General features: G+C 45.0%; 1 pseudogene across 1 annotated transcript in view; it reads left to right on the forward strand.

The window, feature by feature from the left end:
- The window catches only part of LOC144784514 (integrin beta-1-like), a 369893-nt pseudogene extending 365610 nt beyond the window's left edge, over positions 1-4283 (forward strand). The window contains exon 15 of the transcript XR_013601670.1: positions 4007-4283. The product of XR_013601670.1 is annotated as an integrin beta-1-like (transcript). The remainder of the gene's footprint in view (positions 1-4006) is intronic.
- The last annotated feature ends 13215 nt before the right edge of the window (positions 4284-17498 follow it).

Raw genomic sequence — 17498 nt, forward strand, 5'->3', positions numbered from 1 at the left:
CGTCAGGGTTGCCCCTTGTCCCCTCTGTTGTTCGCGCTCGCTCTTGAACCGTTGGCGGCCTGGCTCCGTTGGGAACCGTCCCTTAAAGGTATTCGTTGGGCCCCGGACTTCGAAGACCGCGTCTCGCTTTATGCGGACGACATCCTCTTGTATCTTACTTCTCCTCGCAAGTCTTTATCTGTTTTATTTGACGTTCTTGCGTCCTTTGGCGCTAACTCAGGCCTCGTCATCAACTGGTCTAAATCCTGTGTATACGTTTTATCTGGTATCTTGCCTCCGTTGCCGAGTAGACTTTCTCTTCAGGTGGTCCGGGATGGTTTCAAATACTTGGGGGTTTTCGTTACCTTGGATCCGTCCCTTCGTTTTGATCGAAATCTCCTTCCCCCGTTGCTTAGGCTCCGTTTGGACGTTGCCCGCTGGCGCAAACTTCCCCTGTCTCCACTGGGTCGGGCGGCCCTGTTTAAGATGATGTCACTACCGCGGTTTCTCTACGCTCTCCAGAATTATTATGATCCTATCCCCAAGACCTATTTTCGGGAGATTGAGAGCCTTCAGAGGCAACTTATTTGGGATGGGCGACCGCGCATTGCTCTCGCGAAACTTTCCATCCCGTGGTACGATGGGGGCATGGCGCTCCCCGATATTAAGAGATACTACTGGGCTTCCCATCTGTCCGCTATTAATCACGCTATGTTCTCTCCGGGTCGTAATCCGGCGTTTGAGATGGATAAACTTCAGCTTCCGGGAGGTGACTTTAATAGAGTGCTCTATTCTCGCTCCGCTGGGCGCCATCTTGTGGGACCTACTTTGACTGCTTTGACAGTGTGGCGTGCTGCGAATGTGAGCCTGGGCTGGGAGGATCGCTTGACGTTGGCGACGCCGCTTTATGCTTCAGAACGTCTGGGCGGTCTTTGGTCTTCCAAGGGTTTTGACCGTTGGGACTTGATTGGGATCTCTAAAGTGGGGGATGTATATTCTAAGGGTTCTGTGCGCCCGTTTCAGGCCCTCCAGGCTGACTACGGCCTGAGTAGTCGGGAATTCTTTCGTTATTTACAGATCAGGCACGCTTTGGTTTCGGTGTTTGCTCCTGGTGAGATTCCGCCTGACTCTTCCCCACTTGAAGACCGTATCCTTGACGAACATCTTCCTGATAGTACTATCTCCCTGATCTATAAAAAGTTGATTAACAATCGGACTGACTTATTGGCCCGACTTCGGGAACAGTGGATGGGAGATGGGTTGGAACTTGATGATGAGGATTGGCAATCGGCCCTCTCCTCTCCGAAGGAGGTGGCTATACCGGCTCGACTCCGTCTGGTCCAATTGAAGATCCTTCATCGGGTGTACGTGACGGGACCGCGACTGATGGTGATGGGCTTTTCCTCCGATGGACTGTGTAAGCGTGGATGTGGTTTGCGTGCTACTTTCCTGCATATTCTTTGGGAGTGCCCGATGGTGGCTGCTTATTGGGTGGCCGTGCTTGATCTGATGACTGTGGTGACAGGGATATCCTTGCGACCGGAACCTCGTCGCTGTCTTTTGAATGTTTGGGAGCCCACGGACTATTCGGTGGCACAGACTAGATGGGCCACCCTGGGCTATATGATTGCGAAGCGAGATATTGCGCAACTCTGGGGGGCCTCCAGGCCCCCTGCCCTCTCGCAATGGGAGGATAATATGGATTGGTCCATGTTCCGTGAGAAAACTGTCTATGTGGCCAGGGGTAGACCCAGGGCATGGGTGAAGGTGTGGGGTCAATGGAACGAATACCGTGGCGACATTTGTACTCCTCCCCTTGTGGACACTATCGAGATTACCCTATCTCCTTAGGCTAGCGTTCCCGGAATCTTCATATAGGGACTGAGCTGGTGTCTCCGGCTCTTCCCCCCTTCTTCTTCCTGATCTCTGCCCCCCTCCCCCCCCCCCCACTCCATACTCCTTAGTGCTTAGGATATTACTACTGCACCTCCGCTGCTGTCCCCCCCTTGCGTCCCTTGGGCTGACCTTCAGTGATACACTCTCGCCTTTCTGTATGTTTGTTCTTTCATATATATAAAACCTGTTTTGGTCCTGTATATAATGTGGAGTATTGCATTGTTGATTGATGGTTACCTCTGCGGGCATATGTGATATGTGTCTACTCCTTTTTAGCGGCTGGCCCGTGTGGTTGTAGGCCCATCCTTGTACATTTCTGCTTGCTCAAATAAAGGTTTTTTAAAAAAAAAAAAAAAAAAAAAAAAAAAGTTTTGGATTTCAGTATTTCATAGAGCTGCTAATTAGTGGTGTGTGTGGTGCATTTAGCGGGTAGCTTGTGGTATTTAATGTCAGACGTTTTCTGTTTTATGGCTTTGTGCAAAAATAACAATAACTTTTTTGCAGCTTCCTACTTGTAAGCTAATGAGCTGTCCCATATAGAAGGTGTGTCTGCACCTTTAAGACCACTGTGACTGGCCAAAAACAACACCCTCTGCCTCCATCTAAAGAAGTGTATAAATCGCAGGAGTATGCCTTACGTCTGTCATTTGCTGCGTTACAAAGACACGTCTAAAGCAGAAGGCGCTACATAAAAACTATAGTTGGTTAACAGCTAACCAAACAGGCAGGCCACACAAAGCTTCAATGAGAGGGGCTCTATCTTCACACCTTAACTAAAACTCTGCTTCACATCAAGCAAAAATAAGACATGTGGCCTCTTCACATGCAAGAGCTACTAATTAATTTCAGCACCAGGTTACACATTTCTTTCATGATAGGTAAAGAATGCCTCTGACAAGTGCTGCTCTCCGCCAGAAACAGCACCGAAATTACACCCAAATGCTGAAGAATGTTGTAAGCAAGATTCATGAGCATAAGCACTGAGAATGAAGTACAACTGTCCAAATACAAGCGCGCGGGCGCATCTATCTGCAAGCAGCGCTTAAGCGGCTTTTCATCCATCTGAAGCCAGAGCGCGGTAACACAATATCTGCGGCTCCGTCCTAGTGGTGGCTAGCAATATGCGTGGGGGGTGTCGCGCGAGGGTGGGGGTCCGGGGGGTTTAAAAATAAAGTAAAACATTTTTTTTAAACTGTGAAAACTTACCTGACCGCCAGGTCTGCGCAGCCTCTGCTGTTTGTTCCTGTGCCGGGGTCCGCCGCCGCGTTGGTGCCTTCGTGAGTGGCTGGTGCAAAGTGGCAACCCCTCTCAGCCAATCCAGACGCTGCTCCAGCAGCGCCAGGATTGGCTAGGGCATGGACTGTGCCCGCCCATAAGAGAGCGGGGGCTGCGGCCACTGGCCAATAGCAGCCCTCGCCCTCGCTCGCTCTCATAATGCAGGGCACTGCAGGCTATACTAGTACGCATGTTCGGGCTGGTCACAAAAATTACCAGCCCAAACCTGAACATGCACACTGGGCCTGCCCTGCTGCTGTCACTCAGTCTGTGTCTGTCAACAACAAACCCAACCCTCTAGTGCTGCCCCACCCCCTTCAGCAACACGCCCTCCTGACTGACTCCGGCCGGCCGGATTTCTAGTCAGGACGCCGGCGGTGAAGTCAATCTTCCTCCGTGTCCATGTGGTTAGTGGGGCAACGCCCCAACGGATGCACCGCCCCTGGTATTAAAGGTTTGGGTAATTGTGGGATGTGATCTGCCAGTATCATACACAAGACTACAGATACATGTTATTCTCTCAGAGGCACTATTTGTTGAATGTTTTGGTGGAGGCTGTCCTGTGAAAGAGTTTAAGTACATGGATCCATTACATTATAAAAGGTGGGGATTAGTAGAAAACTCTGAATACCAGTGTATTGAGGAATGCAATGTGCCACTAACCTTAAATCATCATTAGAAATGCCAGGGAAATTTGTGGGAGGTTTTGGTGAAAGTGGGTTTAGTAGTTCGTTTTACATATCTTCTACTTATTTAATCTATAATTCATGTAAAAACGGAGTAAAATGTATTGAACCCTAAAACATATAATTTGACTTGCAATACCTTATGGGCTGTATTATTTTTTTTATTTCAGAAACAATGCAGGAACACAGGGACAATGAGCAAGGCGAGTTAAGTATCTAAGGCTGAAACAAATGTGAAAAGGAGACAATGACCCAAGCAATGCCAGGAGCATGAGTTGACATTTTTTGGATTCTGATATCAATGTCACAATTATTGAACAGAAGAACGTGATTGTTAATTTACTTTGCCCCAATTGCTTTCAAGAGAATAGGGAAACAGTAGTTAGAAAAGGTGTAAGACAGTAAAAGATTTTTCTGTACAAATAAAACTTGTAAATCCTAAAACAATTCATTGTCCAATTTAAACCTATTTTTCCGGTTATGTCAAAATACTTTTTAAACACCAAGCAAGATTCCAAAAGGAAGTTAATCAACAACAGTGTGCTTTATTTCGCACATAATTCATGCAAAAATAACAGCACTAGAATCCTGCAAAATAAGAAAGATATATGTACTAAAAATCTCTGGCCTCAACCTAAAACAATCCGTATGAAATTAGAAAACAGATTCATTATTTTATGAGAACTTAACCTCACAACCATTAGTTGTTGTGTCTGCAATACTATTTTTCCAAATCACACTTTTATACAAATAAATGCGTTGCCACAAGTGGTAAGATTATGTTGTAGATCTTTGCACTTTGCGTAATGCCTTACACATAAATGATTGTCACTTCAGCTGCTCTTTACAATGGGAAACACCCAGAACCTCTTAACATGGCTATATAGATCCATCAATATGACTAACCCGCAAGTGACAGGACTTCAAGAGAAGTGGCAAAATACTCTGACCAAGACTTTTACTGACAGGGTGGAGTAGGCTCTTGGTGCACATGTAGGAAATCTTTAGGAATGTAAGATTTACAAATATCCAATTCAATCACCTACATGACTATGTCCCCAGGCAACTGAATCTTATCCGAAGATCAGCTGACATTCACCTCCCCAGATACAGTTGTCATGATTCAGACTTTTCACACATGGTGCGGTTATGTATTAAGGTGGAGGTATTCTGGAGACAAGTGCCAAGACAGTTAGAGGGTCTACTCAATATAAAGGGATTACATGCCCCTGAAGCCTGCTTGCTGGGCGAATACCCAAGACCTAAGCTTAGTAGAGCTGGAAATCATAGATCTGGCCTTGGTTCTCGTTAAAAATGCATAGCTACGCACTGGAGGACTCAACCCTCACCATTTCATTTGATAAATGGCACCACGATGTAAGCCAATGGGCTAGATGCAAGAGCCTTACATTACACGTGGTATAGCTTAAGAATTACCATAGCTCCTCCCTGGGACGAAATGGTTTTTGCTTTTGGTAACCCTGGAATGGAAGACAAGGAAGAACTGTCCAGCGAAAATGTAGGATAGGGTTATTGATCTGTTTCCCCTATCTCACAGAAAAGTATTAAATGTGAAAAATGTGGATGTCGTCTTAAGCTGTGTGTTAGAACTACCATCTGCTCATGGAATCACTGAGACCTTGTTGGTTACTTGTTATTCTTATTTCACTGTTATTTGACATTCTGGACCGATATCTTCTTGCACCATGCACAGAGATGTTTGACTCTTTTTTTTAATGCAATTATCTCCATTAAGCTTATGTAATAGAGAAAAATGTATTATTTTAAATGTAATTATATATTCCAGGCATGATATAAATGCACGGTCTAGCGAATAAATAAAACACACTTAATAAACTGAATTTTTTTAAGAGTCATAAATGATTATCATATAGTTTTCCTTTCTTTGTCACATTTTACTTTTCTCTCATAACTGTTTATTGTAAGCAATACTTGTTGACAAACAGTCATCCAGCTAGCCAAGCATGTCATTTATATTTGTAATGCACTGCATTATTTTATACAAAGCTATCTATGTGTCTAAATCTACTTAAAATTAATTAGTTCATTGGAAATGTATTATGTGTCATGCAAATTTCACAAAAATGTTTGTACTTTTATTAACAGCCAGCCAATGGAAAGAGCTATCTTAAGATACAAGAAACACCAAAGTGATTGGTGGAATAGTGCTAAAGTCTTAACTAACGTTAGTCAATCAATATATACTTTATTCGATTAAAAAAAAAATTCATAAAAGTCAAGCACTGTATGATAGATTTCATAAATATAAACATCGGATAAATTACAATTTGATTGGCTTTAAAACACCAGTAAGATAACAAGATTAAAAAATAGCACATTTTGTGAGTGGTTAAAAACTGGAGGAACAATAGTGCAGGTCTCACTTGGTTAAAATACATGGGCTTCAGAATCGGACATGTGTATTTAGAACTTAAATAATTATATTTCAGACAGACCATAACTATGTGCATGTTATCATTAATGGAAACATCACAATCACACAACGGTTAACCTCGAGTCCATAAAGCAACCATGATAGAGGGCAATAGCTGCGGGAATAAATTAAACCTAAAAAATGTCAGCAATTGTCGCTGGTGGCGAGGCATGTCCAAGGTAAGTTATGGCTCCAAGCCACTTACAGTTTTCACTAAAAATGCATGACGTGCTAAAAGCTCTCAATCTGCTGCCATCTTATCTCTAAACGCTTCTTTGACCCATCTTTTGTCAGTTTGGACCATACCTCTGTCGTGTAGTTCCTATAAACCTATATAGGATCTGCACGTTTAGACAACATATAGCGCATACACTGTAGGATTGGTGTACGGACTGATTCTAGATGCCCCTACGGTGTAGGTTAGCCTGTGTACTAGCTAGCTCACAGTGCCACTAGAAACTCCTCTTACCAAGCAGGGAATAATTCTTGGCAACTATCGAACATGAGAACCCTGATCCCTCAGGGATCGTTGAAACAGTGCTATGTATGGTGTATATATACCCAAAGTGGTACCCTCTTGGGATATACCTTACTAGGTCATGTCGGACTAGGATGACGGAAGGAATGACCCTTCCACATTGTTATTATTCAGGAGATGGTAGGCCTGCTGTCCTGCTGTGATTCCAAGAATCGTCATGCATAATGAATGAGGCTTAAGCTTTTCGGAGAAAACCCCATGTCATCTTTGGGCATTACCGTAACTAGGTAAAAGGTCAGTACTAAGAACCGTTATGCAGTGTAATATCAAGGGAATATAGGTGAAAGGTGCATTCACTACCTGAGCCGATATTGAGGTACCTATATGGAACATAACACCCACTCCTCATCCGACTGGACGACATACTACAAATTTCTAACGTACGGCTAAATGTTGTACACAAATAAGTACATAAAAAATTGTACTTTAAAAAGGTTAAAGTCTAAGAAATGCTAAAAAGCATATATTGCAGGCGATAGAAGTCAGTACTTAATTATGTCCTTATATATAGATAGAACAAAGAGTGACTGAAAGTCATGCAGTTTAGACAAAGTGTCTTGTCTAAAATTCCAAATTTGGTTGTTTTTGAAAAAGACTAATTTTTTCTGCACACGATGAGCCAAATGTTTTTGTGTCCTGGCTGGGAGAAGCAACATCACTGTTGCCTGCAATCGCAGATGACGGTCCCTGCAACACCTCGCAGATCTGGTCAGTCGAGCCCAGATTCACCACATCCGATGCTGGGGATGTAGGAGTGTCATCCAAGGCCTGAGTTTTTGTTGAGGAGCCGGTATCCTTTCCTACAGGAGCTGAAGCATCCTGTGGTGGCTCTAAGAATGAAGACATCAACATTGGAATACTCTGAGGACACTGCACAACATGGGCCCTTATCAGGTCCAGTAAAGCATCAACATCCGGTGGCGCAATTGTTGGAAGTGTTAGACAGAGATCCAACACGCATTCTTGTCCACAGAACAGGCATCGGAGGACAGGCAGAAGAGAGTCGATCCAGACTGGTCTAAATGACAAGAACCAGGACTCGCTTAGTTCTCAAAGATGAGTTGTGCCCAGATGGATTACCATGCAATCACGGTATCAGCACTCCAAGAGCATTCTTTCCATGTCCTTGGTGACTTGAACGTCAATTGCGTAGCAGAAAAATGACAATCAGGATACCTGCTATTAGTAGCAGGATCAAAGAAAGCCCTCCAAAAATGCTTCCAAGTATGGAGTGTATGAAGTTGGAAATAACTCAGAGGATTGTCTGAAAGGTGCTTAACAGTCCAGAACCTATGGTCTTAAATAGGAGGACAATACCCATCGTATCAGACATGTTAAAGATACGTTGTACTATTTCGGTGAAATGGAAAGGGCAGTTTGTTCATACTAGTGCTTGTATCTCAGCTGAGGACCTTCCAACCTGGAGATCATAAGTTTCCCGGGCGGAGGTTAAGGGCACGGTTTTCTGTAAACGCATGGCTTTCATTCGGCTCAGAGTATCAAACTATATAAAGGAAAGCTTCAACGAAGGCCATAAGGGTGCCTCCCTGATTGTGTTGGTCGGTGGAAAAAATACTTGCGCACAGCAAGTAACCCTGGAGTTTACAGTGACAAGATATGTGTTGCCCAGGAGCATCCTACAACAACCTTGATCATTCAGCATCAAGTAACTCACATTTGAAAGTAACTTGAACACCGGGTTAATCATGGCAGCTGGGGTCCCTTTCAAGTGACAGGATACGTTTACAACTGAACCATTACAGGCCCCGTGAAGCATAATATCCTGGCATATGAGAGATCCACTTACAGAATTCTCGCAGTTGGTACCGCTAAGGAACACTTCCATGTCCCCATTCCTGCATCGAAATCTATATGTTAATTCCCAAGATTCCTTGACGAATTCCCTACCCACTGCTTCATATCTGCCTGCCTGTTGTTCTAGGCAATATTGAGACTGAAAGTTGTGACTGGTAGTGTTATATGGCCATGCATTAACCATTCTGTGGATGGTGATTCTGCCACAGTAAAAGGTAACTTGTTAAGTTTTTCAGTACGCAGCATTGTATATTTTGCTCCCCTTTGTGCCACCGTAATCTGTTTTTCAGTTAGATTGTATGCTAAAAATAGAGACGTACTATTGATAAATCGCCATGGCACTTAACCAGTGCACAATGATTGCAGCATCCAGCTTAATAACATAATAGAACGCAGTTGAGATTGTCCGAGTTGTAGTATGGACAAGTCCTGATCTAGTATATCAACAGCAGAAGATACAATGTTGCCCAGTGAATAAATCCTAGATGTTAATGTAGTCATACCATTGTCAACTACAGCTAACAACTTTTCTAGGTTAATTCTATCTATTTTAGGAAGTCTCTCTGCTTCTTATTGTTGAGAGATCTTCCAGATTTAATTATGAACAGCGTAATAGAAACGTTTCTGACGTGGCTTTCAGGGACCTAGTAAAATATCCCTTAGGTTCACCCCATCTGAGACTAAGCATAAGTGCTGTTTCACCTGGGACAGTATTGAGGTTTTTAGCCAATCGAGGCACAACTTCCCAACACTGTATGATGTTACCACCCCAGGATATTATTGTGGTTCTGGCCCTTCAATACTAAATCCTTCGGTTGTACCCCTGAATCTTGATTGACATCTATTTGTGTCTGTGGGCTAAACTAACAATCCCTTCCAATTGGGGTCTGAAGTATTGTATTGAATGATGTCATCTAATGTATCCCCTCCATGTGATGTAAAATGTTGCCTCCCCTCAAAGTGTGACGGTGTTGTAATCCATGGTGTGTTCAAATCCTTGTTCTTGGCAAGTCCAAGACAGGAAGTCTGTTGCATTGTGTCATTCAAAAAGATGATCTGCTGTGGGATGATTCATAAAAGGGGGTGGTGATGGACAGAGTATCTGAATTAAGCAGAACACTCCTACCCATGTCAAAAGATCAGGGCTTGATCCATCACCGTTTTTTAGCTCACTGCACCATCCCAGCTCAGAACCTGGCTACATGCAAATTAGTCTGACCCTGGCCCAGTGCATCATGGGAACAGGGCAGACCAAACTACCAAGCCAATTCTTTACTGGAAAGGAAACACGCTTCCGGGGACCGGTTTCTGGCATTACAGCCGTCTTCGGCCCGGCTTGCTTGAATCCTGATGGTGCAGTGAGCAAGGGACTCACATCTGAGTATACCCTACCACACATATGGTGGCCAAAACGATTCATAAAAGGGGGTGGTGATGGACAGAGTATCTGAATTAAGCAGAACACTCCTACCCATGTCAAAAGATCAGGGCTTGATCCATCACCGTTTTTTAGCTCACTGCACCATCCCAGCTCAGAACCTGGCTACATGCAAATTAGTCTGACCCTGGCCCAGTGCATCATGGGAACAGGGCAGACCAAACTACCAAGCCAATTCTTTACTGGAAAGGAAACAAGCTTCCGGGGACCGGTTTCTGGCATTACAGCCGTCTTCGGCCCGGCTTGCTTGAATCCTGATGGTGCAGTGAGCAATGGACTCACATCTGAGTATACCCTACCACACATATGGTGGCCAAAACGATTCATAAAAGGGGGTGGTGATGGACAGAGTATCTGAATTAAGCAGAACACTCCTATCCATGTCAAAAGATCAGGGCTTGATCCATCACCGTTTTATATATATTTTTGTCCACCCTAAGCGTGGAAGGGTATACTCAGACATGAGTCCCTTGCTCATTGCACCATCAGGATTCAAGCAAGCCGGGCCGAAGACGGCTGTAATGCCAGAAACCGGTCCCCGGAAGCTTGTTTCCTTCCCAGTGTAAGAATTGGCTTTTGTAGTTTGGTTTGCCCTGTTCCCATCATGCACTGGGACAGGAACAGACTAATTTGCATACAGCCAGGTTCTGAAACTGGGATGGTGCAATGAGCTAAAACACGGTGTTGGATCTAGCCCTGATCTTTTGACTGGGTGAGAGTATTCTGCTTAATTCAGAGACTCTGTCCCTCACCACCCCTTGTTGTAAATATTTTTGTCCACCCTAAGCGTGGAAGGGTATACTCAGACATGAGTCCCTTGCTCATTGCACCATCAGGATTCAAGCAAGCCGGGCCGAAGACGGCTGTAATGCCAGAAACCGGTCCCCGGAAGCTTGTTTCATTCCCAGTGTAAGAATTGGCTTTTGTAGTTTGGTTTGCCCTGTTCCCATCATGCACTGGGACAGGAACAGACTAATTTGCATACAGCCAGGTTCTGAAACTGGGATGGTGCAATGAGCTAAAAAACGGTGTTGGATCTAGCCCTGATCTTTTGACTGGGTGAGAGTATTCTGCTTAATTCAGAGACTCTGTCCCTCACCACCCCTTGTTGTAAATATTTTTGTCCACCCTAAGCGTGGAAGGGTATACTCAGACATGAGTCCCTTGCTCATTGCACCATCAGGATTCAAGCAAGCCGGGCCGAAGACGGCTGTAATGCCAGAAACCGGTCCCCGGAAGCTTGTTTCCTTCCCAGTGTAAGAATTGGCTTTTGTAGTTTGGTTTGCCCTGTTCCCATCATGCACTGGGACAGGAACAGACTAATTTGCATACAGCCAGGTTCTGAAACTGGGATGGTGCAATGAGCTAAAAAACGGTGTTGGATCTAGCCCTGATCTTTTGACTGGGTGAGAGTATTCTGCTTAATTCAGAGACTCTGTCCCTCACCACCCCTTGTTGTAAATATTTTTGTCCACCCTAAGCGTGGAAGGGTATACTCAGACATGAGTCCCTTGCTCATTGCACCATCAGGATTCAAGCAAGCCGGGCCGAAGACGGCTGTAATGCCAGAAACCGGTCCCCGGAAGCTTGTTTCCTTCCCAGTGTAAGAATTGGCTTTTGTAGTTTGGTTTGCCCTGTTCCCATCATGCACTGGGACAGGAACAGACTAATTTGCATACAGCCAGGTTCTGAAACTGGGATGGTGCAATGAGCTAAAAAATGGTTTTGGATCTAGCCCTGATCTTTTGACTGGGTGAGAGTATTCTGCTTAATTCAGAGACTCTGTCCCTCACCACCCCTTGTTGTAAATATACTGCTGTGGGATGAGGCATGCTCTACATAGGGCTTCTGTTCCCTGAACTTGCCATTCCTTAGAACCCCAGGCTGAGTTTGTGTCTATAGTGTCCTTCCATAAGTTGAAACCCTGTTCAGACAGTTGGGCATTTAAGGATGCAGGTTAAATCTGTTTGGTATTAGTCAGCATATTTGTCTGTGCAGTTGTTGGTGCAACCTTATAGTATTATGAGGTCGGAAGTGTTAAACCCTGAAAAATATGAAAATTTCGGAGCAAATGTTCTTTAACTAACTTTAGGTGGTGTTGGGCATGTTCCCACTGGTGGTATGTGAACATATTCCTTGGGATACTGGATTTGTGTAAAAAGTGATGACCATAATGTTGGTAACAGTATATGCTATCAAAGTCAGCTGTGTCCTCTAAAATTTCAGTGTTTGAAAATACAGCAGATTATTCCAAATCAGACAACATATTATTTACAGTTTCAAAATCCCAATCATCAGAAAATGTACTGGAGGTAATGATATCATTGAGGGAAATTTTAAATAAATGTGGTATTTTCAAAAGTTCAGTAGGGTCAAATACATCATAATTAACCTTGTACCAAACTATACCATCAGGAATTGGAACAACTGTAATGTTCATGGAAAACAAGTCTCTTTCTTCATGGTGAGATGATGCAAAAGGTTTCAGGACAAAGTTCACGTTGGATACGGCAGAGTGATCTGGGAGATATTTTCCCTTTATGAGTAAACAAAAGACAGTTACTAGGCCAATCCAGAACAGAAAAAAACAATATTCCAGTTATGATCCAAAGCTGGAGCCAAGGCAATACTAAGTAAGTTTTTCAGAAAAATATAGAAATCACACATTTGTTGCTTACGGGAAACTGGAGCTGGCGTTGTCTCTGGTACACTGGGATCTAGAGAGAAGGTAATGAAATCTATGAAGTAGCCAGATACAGTTCGATCTATTTTCGGTAACTCAGCAGGTTGTGTTGCACTGGTAGGTGTCTCTTGTTGAGGTATATTGATGTAGACTTCGGTGTTAGGCCGAATTGAAATTTGTCTTTCTGTCTGAACTTCCTCTATGGTTGCTAGAGGAGAGCGTTGGCTACCCAGGAGTCCATGAGGCCTACCATTCAGTATCGGCCACATAGTGTGGTTTGATTAGATCAATAGAGACGAATATCTTTTCTTTTTTGCCGGTAAGAGGCGGAAGAAGTACTGTTCTTGTTCCTTCGACAGCCAGGACACGTACAGGCTTTCTGTACGATGGCACAAATTCTTTCTTGTCCTCGATCTTTTCTCTGACCAGATTCCTGACTTTTGGGATCCAGTCAGGTCTTGCCCTGACTGATTTGACTTCCCCAGTGGTGGTGTGTTTTACTTGCACGTTGTTTAGTTGTGCTCTGAATTCATTCAGATCCTGTAAAACAGCCAAATATGTATAGATGTCAAATGGTTTTTCATCCACCACTGTGCTTTCACAATCGAGATCAGATACCCACATTCTCGTCCCAAAAAGGACCTCGTAAGGAGTGACACCCCTAGAGAACTTCTTGGTATGTTGTTAAGGGATCGTTGTACCCCATATAAGTGATAGACCCAACTACCACCCGTACCTAATACTCTTGCTGTTAAAGCTTGCTTTAAGTCTCTGTTTTCCCTCTCCACGACTGAATTTCCCTCGGGATGGTACGGAGAGGAGTACCGCAATACTAGACCCAAACCTTCCATATCTTCCTTGTAAGCCCTAGAGATAAACTCGAGGCCACGGTCAGAATGTAATGTGCTAACTGTGTATGTCCCTATGAAGAGTAGCAAATCTTTTATAACAGTTTGAGCGTTAGCCGAGCGATGAGGCCATACCCATAGGAATCTTGAGCATTAATCCACTGCCACCAAGATTTACTTGTAAGTCCCATCTGAGTGTAAAGGGCAACAGTGGTCCAAATAGACCCATGCGAGTGGTCTGTCTGATATTAGTAATGGTGTCTGCACTGGACGTGCTACGGAGGAACCCTTCATCTGCTGACAGATGTCGCACTTTAAGACAAAATTCTTCGTCTGTTTGGTTAACCCAGGCCACCAATAGCGCAGTTTCATTAATGAAACTGTTGCGGTAATCCCTGTGTGTGCAGAACCTAGACCCTTGTGTGCGGCTAGTATTAAACCTAATCTGCGATCCATGTTTGGTATTACTCTATTTCCCACTCCTGGAATTTGAGCATACGGAATGTTTTTTGCATCTAACTTGTAGGAATATTTTAGTGGAAAGAATTTCGGTACAGCCAGGCTGTTTTTGTGTGAGGCAATGACAGCTACCATTATCTGTCCGTCTATTCTCGTTTTTGAACGAGTGGTTGCAGCGGATGTATGTCATCACAACGCATGCTTTTACTACGCATGCCTTTACAACGCAGGTTTTACAATGCAAGTCGTTACAACGACTTGCGTTTGGGGGGGCTGGATAGTGGAATAGTTTATATTTACTATTCCAACTCCAGTCCCCGTGGATAGTAGGGAAGGTTTTGGATAGTAAATTAAACTATTCCCTATCCTACAGCGCCCTCCAGCGCAAGTTGTTATAATGACTTGCGTTGTAAATCCTGCGTTGTAATGGTAGTGCATCGTAAATGTTGCATTGTGATGGATGTTTCCCGTTGCAGCTATGGCAGCAGTTCTTACTGCCCCCTTTGCTGCTTCATCAGCCAATGAATTCCCTTCAACGTGAAGGCCATCACGTTGATGACTCAGCGTGTGTATCACCTGAGTTCTTGGTAGTTCGTTTTTCAACTCAGCTACCTATTTTATGCTTAATTGTGCCACCTTTTGAGTCCATTTTGACCCTAGTAGTGTAGATATTCATTGTATGACTGAACACAATAAAAAGAATCGCACAGATCAGTGTGGGGAATTCTTGATCCATGTTTATTAGTGCCAGTAATATGGATTTTAGTTCTGCCAGCTGAGCCGTGCAGTCTCCCAGAGATTGTGTCTTCGTACTGCTTGGATGGAACTTGCCATCCTGCATTTGACCCTTCACAACTGCGCATGCTTGACTGTATTGCTGTTTACTTCCTACTGCTGGCTGAGCAGATCCGTCAGTGTAAATGACATATTCATACTGATCTAGAGGCATTATTTAATTTGGTTGAGGATATTCTTTTTCATATTGCAGGAATGCTTGTATTTTTAAACTAGGGTCATTCCTGTATTCTACATCCATTGCAGTGAGAGAATTAGCCCATTGTATCCATCTTGGATGTAAGGCTTTAGCATTGTGGAACGCTTGCCTTTGTAGCAGCCTCTAAGCTGCTACAAAGCACAATAACGCAATTTACATAACACAATGTAGCATAACATTACTGTAATAGTGTACAAAAAGTCAAAACTACAAACTAGTGATAAACAGTAACACTAATGCATCTAAATATACAAAAATGCACAAACAACACTATAACTTGTTTGTAGACCTACCCCCAAGCACCTCCTACCCTATCCAGGCGAACGCTGAATGTAGCCTGCAGCAGCTGACCCCCCCAGCCAGGAAGCATGGACCAGGACTGCACTCGCCAGCCAGCTCCAACTCCCACCCGGGCACCGCCGAGGCAAAGAGAGCTCAATCAGATGAGCACGGACCCCCAGGGGAGGGCAGAAGCAGCACCGACAGAGACCAAGGCACGGGGTGCTGACGTGGCAAGTAGAGGTCAGAAAAGGGCCAGGGCATCAGCTGTGAGTCCCGGGAAGAGGAAAAACTACGGAGCTCACAGCTGAACTAGCCAGCCGCCATATTTCCCCCATGTGACCCTATCAATAGATAGAGACAATACAGCAACTCTGGGTGGTTTGGGGTCAAACGTTTAGTTGCTTAGTTTAGTAATTCACTAGGTTGGGAGCATACGGGGGATTTTTTTTACGTGGTATAGAAACACAGACACAGCTCAACTGCCTACATCCATCGGCCGTCTAAGCGTAGCGGTATGGTCAGTACACAGCGTACAGGTCTACTACACGGCGGGCGACCACGTCTAAAGGAGCTTCAGTCCATAGTGTGCATGGCCGACGACTGCTAAGATACCACCTTTATAGAAGGAAAAGAACAAGAAAACAGACAAACACCCACCTCCTCACCCCATAACCCCCCTCTTCCCGCCCCCTCCGCATCAGTCTTTACATTCTTATCCTACTATCCCCTGGTCGTCTGTCACCCCTCCAAGCAGCTTAAACTACATTTGTGGCCCCAGCTTGTTCCAGCGGAATAAGCTGTAAAATTTGTAGGTATTTTGGGCAAGTGACCTCCCTCATTTCTTTGGAGAGGAGCTGCAGAAATGGGCCCCATAGCTTCGCGTATTCTGCCCCCTTCCCATCCATGCTAAGTGAAAGCCGCTCCATTGCGAGAAAATGCCAAAATCTCCGGATCCAGTCGTGTGCATCAGGTGCAGCCGAGGAACCCCATTGCGTTAAAAGGACTTGTCGTGCTGCCAGCAAAGCTAACGCAATCTGTCTACCCCTCAGCGAGCGCAATGGGAAAGATTTGGGGTGGGGGAATCCCAGCAGTGTGTGTTCAGGGGCCCGGGGCAGTGCCATTTGGAAGGCTTCATCAATGTCGTCCAGAATCTTAGTCCAATAGCGCACCAGTTTCAGGCAGTGCCACCATCAGGTGCACTAGAATACCAGAAGAGCCACACCCCCACCAGCAGAGGCCTGACGCAGTTCTATCCCAGGACTTGATGCGCGCTGGTGTATAGTACCAATAAGCGACTATCTTATAGGCAGATTCCGCACCCATGGTATTAGAGGCCGTGTGATGAGCACGATAAAAAATGTGTTCCCATTCTTTGGGCGTCAAAGGACGCCCCAGTTCAGTCTCCCACTGAACCTGCGCCTTTGTGCGCTGCTTCGTAGGGCGCTTAAGGATCATTGCGTAAAGTTAAGATATGAGCTTACGGTCATCTTTTTTGCAAACGAGCCATTTTTTGAAGGTGGACAAGGGACAGGACATCAGGGCGACATTGCCAGGCTGGGTCACCCAGTGCGCCAGCTGCGAGTAATGATAAGCGTCTGACTCCGGTAAGTTAAAATATTCCTGGCGTAACCGGGAGAAGGGGATCAAGCCATCTAGGTCAAACAGGGAGCCCACTCTCTTACAGCCTTCCTCCCTCCAGCGGTGAAAGACGGGTGATGCGCGCCCCGGCGAAAACTCAGGGTTATCCACAATAGGGATCATAGGGGAGGGAAACGTAGTCCATCACCTGCGCAGTGCTAGCTGGCCCCACACCTTGAGAGTCAGGGAGGTTACAGGCGACGAGTAGAGGCCCCATGCTCTGTGCTTGCGTGGAAGCCAGAGTTCCCGCCAAATATTGCAGCCAGCCACTGTCTGATCCATAAAATTCCAGTGCTTGCTGGACAAAGGTCTATTCCACTCTGTGACCCAGCAGAGACAGGTCGCCTGATAATAAGCACTCAATAGGGGGAAGCCCATCCCTCCCACCGTCTTTGGCGCAGTGATAAGTGGCAGTGCGAGCCTCGGCCTCTTGTTGCTCCACAAGAATTTATTAAGGAGCCCCTGTAGCTTCTGGAGGACGCCCGGCGGTGGGCTCAACGGGAGCATCTGAA

Source organism: Lissotriton helveticus, chromosome 10 (genome assembly GCF_964261635.1).
Source record: "Lissotriton helveticus chromosome 10, aLisHel1.1, whole genome shotgun sequence".
Classification (NCBI taxonomy): domain Eukaryota; kingdom Metazoa; phylum Chordata; class Amphibia; order Caudata; family Salamandridae; genus Lissotriton; species Lissotriton helveticus.